The sequence below is a fragment of the Haliotis cracherodii genome, unplaced genomic scaffold (assembly GCF_022045235.1).
Source record: "Haliotis cracherodii isolate W230 unplaced genomic scaffold, xgHalCrac1.p SCAF_20, whole genome shotgun sequence".
NCBI classification, from domain to species: domain Eukaryota; kingdom Metazoa; phylum Mollusca; class Gastropoda; order Lepetellida; family Haliotidae; genus Haliotis; species Haliotis cracherodii.
This window is the reverse complement of record NW_027266276.1, coordinates 16,730,226-16,741,355: the sequence shown is the minus strand read 5'-3', so window position 1 is coordinate 16,741,355 and position 11,130 is coordinate 16,730,226.

Genomic DNA, 11,130 nt, shown 5'->3' with positions numbered 1-11,130 from the left:
TACAACTTCTTTTTTACAACGAGTGCGACGTTTCGGTGTAGATTACCAACACCGTTATCAAGCAGAATTATCTCTTTTGTTCATCATACTAACCCCTTAATGCCACAAAAATAATACTTTACAACTAAAGATAGTCTCTAACATCATTTACATCACACAAGTTACCGATTCGTTCATGACTTGGATGTCATTCCATCTTCCTGTTTCATACTGCAGGCGGTGGCATGATCATTGAAAATACAAATAGTGTTAAAGCCAATTTGAATAAACGATAAATAATGCTTTTGTGAGAGTTTGAATTTCACTACGCAGAGTTTGTCGGTGATTGTGAGGGAGTGTTCGAGAAACAGACGTGTATTTTAACAAGACAGGTGATATAAAGCTCTGTAAAAGCCAAATATAGCTCAATCCAGTATAACCATTGCATCTTAAACAAAATAGAATATGAAATATGTGACAACTTTGTCCATTTACCAAGTTAGAAAATGAATCGTTTGGCAGTTTAGCGTCAGGATATTAAGTCAGAGCACCTTGCGCCGTACTTAGCTGAGAATATCTCATGCAGTGGGATGACAAGCTAAATAACAACGTTTGACCGCCTATGATCACCTATGTTCACGTGTCGTTCATGAAAGAATTTCAAGTCAAATGATGTTTCATCAGAGTCCGTTCGAGTGTTTGTGCATTGCGATATGTCCTTTTCAAAATACACATTCGTGTTAATGTATCCTATGAAGGTATATAGATGATGTGTGGTACTGTTGAACACATTTAGCAACAGTAATCACACCTTGTGTCGTACTTAAAGAGTAAGATACGGTGGTCTTACGTGATGGGGAGATATTCATAATTGCTTAACGAGGCATAACGATTCGGGTTAGAGTTAAAACATGCGTTTAAAAAGAACCACTCCATATCCTCAGCAGATGCACTAAGCGTCAACATAATCACATCGCTTCACAACAAATTGTGACTTTGATTACAGATCGTTTACCTTGAAGTTCGTCTTCGTGAGATGAGAACACAGACTTGTGATTCATTAAATATCGTTATTAAAGTGTTGATGTGAGTAACGAGGACTTTATGAAGGTCCAAAGATAAAGTAAACAGTGCAACCCACAACATTAGTACTTTTCATACACGACGAAAACAAGTTAACAATGCATTTAGAAACGATATATTCAGAATGCTTTATCTTCTGTCATGTTCAATCAATGTTGTCATCGTTTGCGAATACGCTCTTGATTTAATGACATCTCCTCAGTGACATTTCCATCACATAATGAAAAAAATAAACAAGCGTCAGCAGTTATCTTGGTTATATACATCAACAAAGCATTAATGATGAATAGACATTAAGCTTGAAGAGAACAGTTCAGAACCTCTGTGTAGTGTTTGGAGAAACATAGAAGGACATTTAGTGTTCATATGGTGACACGCGTCGCGTCATAAAAGAAAAACACCAAACTATTTCAATCTTACTTTCAATTTGCTGAAGCATATGGGCATGAATTTCATATTTGTTCGTCGTATGTGTGAGTCAAAACGCAACCTCAGCAACATCATAAAGGGGGAATCTATATATAGGGATTAAGCAAAGATTATTCCTTGTGTATCACCTACATCTAAAACATACTGCTTAATGAGGTTTTGGTGAGCTATTAAGTCAAACTGAAAAATCATATTTGAACGTACACCATGTTGGAGAGACATACTTCATAGTTGGCATAGATCGGGCATCAATGTTTCAAATTGTTTTACCGACATGTCAATTCTGAAAACCACTCTGTCATTTGCATGAAAATTATGATATTAGAAAAAAATATAATATCTAATAGCCTTAAATGGAGCCCAGAGAAAATCATTGAATTCGACTGTTGTGTACAGCAATGGCATACGGATGTCATGAGAAAAATGACTTGACTCTTAAGCCTGAAGACATGTCTATTACCCTTTTGCACAGGATTCCAGAGCTCTATAAAAGTCCGTAAGAAGAGAAATATATTGCTGGGTCCAGCAAATGAACCACCAAGTCCCTGTCTCAAAGATTAACCATAAGCCTTAATACAATCAATCTTTACACTCACAGAAACTATTTGAGACGAGTGGAATTAATACCATGTGGATTCGCTTGACTTTTGGCAATATCCTGAAAGAACCAAGTTCAATTATTTCAAAACTTTTGATTTTTCAACTTTGTACATCACTATCCCACATGACAAACTTAAGGAAAAAATCATAACTTGACAAACGTTGTGACCATGGATGCAGTTATATATCTATCTTCAGAGGTTCAGGACAATTTGTCAAAAATGAAAGCAAATGTCATCTGACGTTTACTGAGAAAACACTTCGTGACGTGCAGGACTTCTTCACTGATATAATACATGTAACATTTGGGGGTATGGCATTTAGTTACCCCCATGGGCACCAATTCCTCTTCTCGTCATTCAGTGTGTTTCACCTGGTTCACTGTATAATCTTACATATAGCATTCAGTGTGTTTCACCTGGTTCACTGTATAATCTTACATATAGCATTCAGTCTGTTTCACCTGCTTCACTGTATAATCTTACATATAGCATTCAGTGTGTTTCACCTGGTTCACTGTATAATCTTACATATAGCATTCAGTGTGTTTCACCTGGTTCACTGTATAATCTTACATATAGCATTCAGTGTGTTTCACCTGGTCCACTGTATAATCTTACATATAGCATTCAGTGTGTTTCACCTGGTTCACTGTATAATCTTACACATATCATTCAGTGTGTTTCACCTGGTTCACTGTATAATCTTACATATAGCATTCAGTGTGTTTCACCTGGTTCACTGTATAATCTTACATATAGCATTCAGTGTGTTTCACCTGGTTCACTGTATAATCTTACATACATGTATATCATTCAGTGTGTTTCACCTGGTTCACTGTATAATTTTACTTATAGCATTCAGTGTGTTTCACCTGGTTCACTGTATAATCTTACATATAGCATTCAGTGTGTTTCACCTGGTTCAATGTATAATCTTACATACATGTATATCATTCAGTGTGTTTCACCTGGTTCACTGTATAATCTTACATATAGCATTCAGTGTGTTTCACCTGGTTCACTGTATAATCTTACATATAGCATTCAGTCTGTTTCACCTGCTTCACTGTATAATCTTACATACATGTATATCATTCAGTGTGTTTCACCTGGTTCACTGTATAATCTTACATATAGCATTCAGTGTGTTTCACCTGGTTCACTGTATAATCTTACATATAGCATTCAGTGTGTTTCACCTGGTTCACTGTATAATCTTACATACATGTATATCATTCAGTGTGTTTCACCTGGTTCACTGTATAATCTTACTTATAGCATTCAGTGTGTTTCACCTGCTTCACTGTATAATCTTACATATAGCAATCAGTGTGTTTCACCTGGTTCACTGTATAATCTTACATACATGTATATCATTCAGTGTGTTTCACCTGGTTCACTGTATAATCTTACATATAGCATTCAGTGTGTTTCACCTGGTTCACTGTATAATCTTACATTTATCATTCAGTGTGTTTCACCTGCTTCACTGTATAATCTTACATTTATACTCACACATATATCATTCAGTGTGTTTCACCTGCTTCACAGTATAATCTTACATATATCATTCAGTGTGTTCACCTGCTTCACTGTATAATCTTACATATATCATTCAGTGTGTTTCACCTGCTTCACTGTATAATCTTACATTTATCATTTAGTGTGTTTCACCTGCTTCACTGTATAATCTTACATATATCATTCAGTGTGTTTCACCTGATTCACTGTATAATCTTACATTTATACTCACACATATATCATTCAGTGTGTTTCACCTGCTTCACTGTATAATCTTACATTTATCATTTAGTGTGTTTCACCTGCTTCACTGTATAATCTTACATATATCATTCAGTGTGTTTCACCTGCTTCACTGTATAATCTTACATATATCATTCAGTGTGTTTCACCTGCTTCACTGTATAATCTTACATTTATCATTTAGTGTGTTTCACCTGCATTTATACTCACACTTATATCATTCAGTGTGTTTCACCTGCTTCTCTGTATAATCTTACATTTATACTCACACATATATCATTCAGTGTGTTTCACCTGCTTCACTGTATAATCTTACATTTATACTCACACATATATCATTTAGTGTGTTTCACCTGCTTCACTGTATAATCTTACATATAGCATTCAGTGTGTTTCACCTGCTTCACTGTATCATCTTACATTTATCATTTAGTGTGTTTCACCTGCTTCACTGTATAATCGTACATATATCATTCAGTGTGTTTCACCTGATTCACTGTATAATCTTACATTTATACTCACACATATATCATTCAGTGTGTTTCACCTGCTTCACTGTATAATCTTACATTTATCATTTAGTGTGTTTCACCTGCTTCACTGTATAATCTTACATATATCATTCAGTGTGTTTCACCTGCTTCACTGTATAATCTTACATATATCATTCAGTGTGTTTCACCTGCTTCACTGTATAATCTTACATTTATCATTTAGTGTGTTTCACCTGCATTTATACTCACACTTATATCATTCAGTGTGTTTCACCTGCTTCACTGTATAATCTTACATTTATACTCACACATATATCATTTAGTGTGTTTCACCTGCTTCACTGTATAATCTTACATATAGCATTCAGTGTGTTTCACCTGCTTCACTGTATACTCACACATATATCATTCAGTGTGTTTCACCTGGTTCACTGTATAATCTTACAATTATACTCACACATATATCATTCAGTGTGTTTCACCTGCTTCACTGTATAATCTTACATTTATACTCACACATATATCATTTAGTGTGTTTCACCTGCTTCACTGTATAATCTTACATATAGCATTCAGTGTGTTTCACCTGCTTCACTGTATACTCACACATATATCATTCAGTGTGTTTCACCTGGTTCACTGTATAATCTTACAATTATACTCACACATATATCATTCAGTGTGTTTCACCTGCTTCAGTGTATAATCTTACATATAGCATTCAGTGTGTTTCACCTGGTTCACTGTATGATCTTACATTTATCATTCAGTGTGTTTCACCTGCTTCACTGTATACTCACACATATATCATTCAGTGTGTTTCACCCGCTTCACTGTATAATCTTACATTTATACTCACACATATATCATTCAGTCTGTTTCACCTGCTTCAGTGTATACTCACACATATATTATTCAGTCTGTTTCATCTGCTTCATTGTATACTCACGCATATATCATTCAGTGTGTTTAACCTGCTTCAGTGTATATTCACACATATATCATTTAGTGTGTTCCATCTGCCCAACTGTATATTCACACATATATCATTCAGTGTGTTTCACCTGCTTCACTGTATATTCACACATAAATCATTCAGTGTGTTTCACCTGCTTCATTGTATATTCACACATATATCATTCAGTGTGTTTCATCTGCTTCACTGTATACTCACACATATATCATTCAGTGTGTTTCACCTGCTTCATTGTATATTCACACATATATCATTCAGTGTGTTTCATCTGCTTCACTGTATACTCACACATATATCATTCAGTGTGTTTCACCTGCTTCATTGTATATTCACACATATATCATTCAGTGTGTTTCATCTGCTTCACTGTATACTCACACATATATTATTCAGTCTGTTTCACCTGCTTCACTGTATACTCACACATGTATTATTCAGTCTGTTTCACCTGCTTCACTGTATACTCACACATATATTATTCAGTCTGTTTCACCTGCTTCACTATATAGTCAAACATTTTTCATTATCCCTTCTCTTTCAGCTGAATCGCTGTATAATCAAACACACATACATGTTTCTGTTTCATCTGTTTGATTAAACATATATTATTCGTTTTGTCTCACCTGCTTCACTGTATAATCAAACAAACATTATTCTTTGTGTCTTAGACTTAGATATTTTGTTATCCTTGAGGTCACCGGCTTTTCAGTCAGGTGTGGAGAGTGAGCGATTCATTTAAGCATTACTCTGGCGGGGCAACCAGTATGGGCTTCACCCATTGTAGCAATGTTGAGAATCAAATTCGGGGATTAGACGCACTAAGCATATGCTCTAACCACCAGGATACCCAACCACCCCGAACTCAGTTAATGTTGTCGAAGCATACGTATTTTACGTGAGTGATAGTAAGTTTATCAGGGTTTATCAGTACAAACTGTTTAATGTAGAAGGGAAGCCCAAAGTGACGCAGACTTCAAAACAAATTGTCGTTTTCAGGTCTTTTAAAACCTACTTGTAGGTATAAAGTGCGGATCATATTCGAACCCGCTATCTTTGGATCCCAAGCTCACCAGAAGAAGTGATGCTTTAGAGGTTGTATTATTATTAGTAACACGTTAATTAATTTACGTTAATATGTGAGGTTATTAGCTTTTATACAAAACATTGATAATGTTTTTTGGGGACATATTTTATTATAAATGCAACTTTCACTTGACAATCCTTTTCAACTTGACGCCTTTTCTTGACAGCGAGTGCATAAGTGCCCTAAATCTTTCTTAGCCATCCGCGTATTTCGGCAAAGTACATGTTGACATTTCAGTATCATGGTGTCATCAAGATCAGACAATTACTGGCAAAATATGGTTTTTAAACTGATGAGATGTAAATATGTGAGTAGATGCACCGCGAGAAGGAAAAAGAAGGAATGATATGACATAAGTAGATAAAAGGTACAAGGATTATAGTGCTACTTAAAAAGAATCTGCTATATATATCGACAAATGCTGAGGCAAATATCTTACACTTCGTATGTTCGATCCTCTCATGAATTCAACAACAGCAAGACATCAAAAGCCGGGATATAGGTTGGTTTATAGGTTTGGAATATATGTCTGGGGGCGACTGCTAGAAGTACACATTTGTCTATGTCCAGCATCAGCACCACGCCCGAATATACCAGGCCATGTGCGTGAACGTCGCTATGAATTACTCGCTACCTATATAAAGTCTTGGGGGCTGATACCCTTCACAGGTGTGGTCCGGGCGACTGAAATATCACCACTTTAACCAAACTAATGGATGCTGGTTACTTTGATGTGTAATGTGACATTAGTTTCTTTCAGGACATCAAAATGATCAACCATACAAATTTACATATATACAAGCATGGTATTTTATTGGTTGAAAGGTAACATATAACATGTAATAACAATCTATATTTAATTTGACAAAGTAGATAGACGTCCTTGTGAAACTCACACTAAATAATCATTGCATTAATATCTGGCATATCTGAATGGATGTTATGGGAAGCTACTTTGCATAAAACGGAGATTAAGCTCCATGGTCCGGTGCCCAGTCCAGAGAACAAGATGTTGCATGGCATGCAGGACACATTGTCTTTGTGGGTAAAGTTAGGGCAAGGGTGGCTGATAGATTGATCATCATCATGCAATTTGAGTAAGCTGACTTACTTGTATCAAACTTTCGCTAATTTATGACCGTGTTGATAACATGTATTAAAAAGCGTATTCATTACGGCTCCATTTTAACAGGCCTACCAACATCACCAAGTGAGCAGGTGATATGGAGCTGATTGATACTTCCACCAACATGAGCAGATAATCTGCAGCTGATTGACAGAACTTCCAAAAAGAGCAGGTTCTATGTATCTGATTGACAGAACTTCCAAAAAGAGCAGGTTCTATGTATCTGATTGACAGAACTTCCATCATGAGCAGGTGCTATGTATATGATTGACAGAACTTCCAACATGAGCAGGTGCTATGTATATGATTGATAAAACTTCCATCATGAGCAGGTGCTATGTATATGATTGATATAACTTCCAACATGAGCAGGTTCTATGTATATGATTGACAGAACTTCCAACATGAGCAGGTTCTATGTATCTGATTGCCAGAACTTCCAACATGAGCAGGTTCTATGTATCTGATTGCCAGAACTTCCAACATGAGCAGGTTCTATGTATATGATTGACAGAACTTCCATCATGAGCAGGTCCTATGTATCTGATTGACAGAACTTCCTTCATGAGGAGCAGGTGCTATGTATATGATTGACAGAACTTCCATCATATGCACGGGCTATGTATCTGATTGACAGAACTTCCATCATGAACAGGTTCTATGTATATGATTGACAGAACTTCCATCATGAGCAGGTCCTATGTATCTGATTGACAGAACTTCCATCATGAGGAGGTGCTATGTATATGATTGACAGAACTTCCATCATGAGCAGGTCCTATGTATCTGATTGACAGAACTTCCAACATGAGCAGGTTCTATGTATCTGATTGACAGAACTTCCATCATGAGCAGGTGCTATGTATATGATTGACAGAACTTCCTTCATGAGCAGGTGCTATGTATATGATTGACAGAACTTCCATCAGGTGCAGGTGCTATGTATATGATTGACAGAACTTCCATCATGAGCAGGTGCTATGTATATGATTGCCAGAACTTCCATCATGAGCACGGGCTATGTATATGATTGACAGAACTTCCATCAGGTGCAGGTGCTATGTATATGATTGATAAAACTTCCATCAGGTGCAGGTGCTATGTATATGATTGCCAGAACTTCCTTCATGAGCAGGTTCTATGCATCTGATGGACAGAACTTCCATCATGAGCAGGTTCTATGCATCTGATTGACAGAACTTCCAACAAGAGCATGTTCTATTTATCAGATTGACAGAACTTTCAACAAGAGCAGATTCTATGTATCTCATTGACAGAACTTCCATCATGAGCAGGTCCTATGTATCTGATTGACAGACCGTCCATCATGAGCAGGTCCTATGTATCTGATTGACAGAACTTCCATCATGAGCAGGTCCTATATATCTGATTGACAGAACATCCATCATGAGCACGGGCTATGTATCTGATTGACAGAAGTTCCATCATGAACATGTTCTATGCATCTGATGGACAGAACTTCCATCATGAGCAGGTGATACGTAGCTGTTTCATGGTTTAACCAACATGAGCAAGTGTTATGTAGTTGATCGAAAGCCCTACCATCACCAACAAGTGACGCATAGAAGAGACAATTGTAACACGGATAGTTCGGGCTCTAACCTATACAGCACCATCTACATGTACACAGTGCTGTATCGAATATGGAGAGACAGTGTAACACAGATAGTCAGGGGTATCACATGTATAGCATCACCTACATGAACACATAACTCAAAAGAATATTGAGAGACAGTGTAACACAGATGGTCTGGAGGTATAACCTGTATAAGCAGCATCTACATGTCCACAGAGCTGTTGAGATTATGGAGAGACACTGTCATGAGTTGTTTTTGGTAAAACCTATATATTGTGAAGGGACAGTCTAACACGAGTAATGTGTGGTATATTACCTGCACAGCACCATCTACATCTACTTGAAAGAGCATTGGCTTAATGATGAGTCTGAATTAATGTTTGTTGGAGTAAGTATCATCATTTCGGACAAGGCTTTCAAAAGCTTGTGAATGATAACTTGAAGGAATTCCAGGACAAAATGAAAGTACATTATGACAGAGAAATTTCAGTCCTGGCGATAAAGTCTTAAAGTTTATGCCAATCCCTGATGCTAGGTACCATGGTCCGTATCTTATTGACAGGAAAGTCAGTGATTCTGACCATGTTGTCTAAACACCAGGACGTTGTTAAAAGACACAGCTTGTCATGGCAATACGATAAGACATTATCATGAAAGAAATAACAATGAAGCTACTCAGTGTGTTGCCACTGTTTCTCCTGTGGCTATTGTATCAGATTGTGATACTGATGAGAAATGTAACTTTGTGATGGATTTGCTGAATATGCTAGTCCTTAACTAAACAACTCTGAAGTTTTAGTTAACTTGGATGCTAAGTTAAGCCATTTGTCACCTGAGCAGAAGGATCAAGTGCCAGAGATAATTCAAGAGTTTGTTCACTTGTTCACGGGTATACCTAGTCGTACAGATTCAGTGTGTCCTGATGCAGATGAACATGATGCTGTGCCTGTGAAACGACATCACTTCTGGATGAAGGGCGGGCTTGATGGACATTTTTTCACATGTTGGACAATGAAATCATAATAGTGACTGGCGTTCACCTTACATTCTTGTGCCGTAGTCTGGTTGTAGTTACAGATGTTGTACAGACATGAAACGTGTGAACGCCGTTTCTAAAACTGACTCTTACCAAGCCAAGTATGTCAGCAAGTTTGACCTATTGAAGGGGTATTGGAAGATTCCACTTTCTGAGCGTGCCAGTTCTTGTTACTCCAGCTGGACTTTATCAATACAAAGTGATCCCATATGAGCTCAAGAACTCCCCAGCCACCTCCCAGCGCCTCGCCAATGACATTACAGCCAATCTTGAGGGCGTCGAAGCCGACATTGACGATGTCATCAAATATTACCTTAAGTGTGATGAACACCGGAAGAGTACCTGTATACCTTCTTCAAGAGAGTCGCAGAAGCTAAGTTGATTGTGAATTTAGTTAAAAGTGAATTTGCACTGGCAAATGTACAATTTTAGGTCATGTCATAGTCAAAGGTCAAGTACAGACCGTGCAAGCAAAGGAGGAAGCCTTTTCAAAATTCCAAGTTCCACAAAAACAGGAAGTTTCGAGATTTCTGGGTATGGCTGGTTACTACCATAAATTTTGTCAAACTTTCTCAGGTATGGTAGCCCCTCTCACTAATTTGCTAGCCAAAAAAGTTAAATTTGTTTGAGACAGCTGCTGTTTGTCAGGCTGCTTTTGAGAAAATTAAAGCTATTCTTATGAATTCTCCCGTTCTCGAATCACCAAACTTTGAAACATATTTCAAATTTACAGTAGATGCTAGGGGCATTGGTGCTGGAGCCGTCCTGTTGTAGGATGATATCTCAGGAGTTGATGTTTTTTTGTTTTTGCTTGGTTCTACTTTGTTTCCTATTTAAGGTGTTGCACTGGTCACAATCCCATCGCCAAATAAGCTGGAGCCTGTCTTTCCAGCACTTTTCCAACAGTGTCAGACCAGTCCAGTGTCACTGGAACATCACAGAATATTCCACGTTTCCATA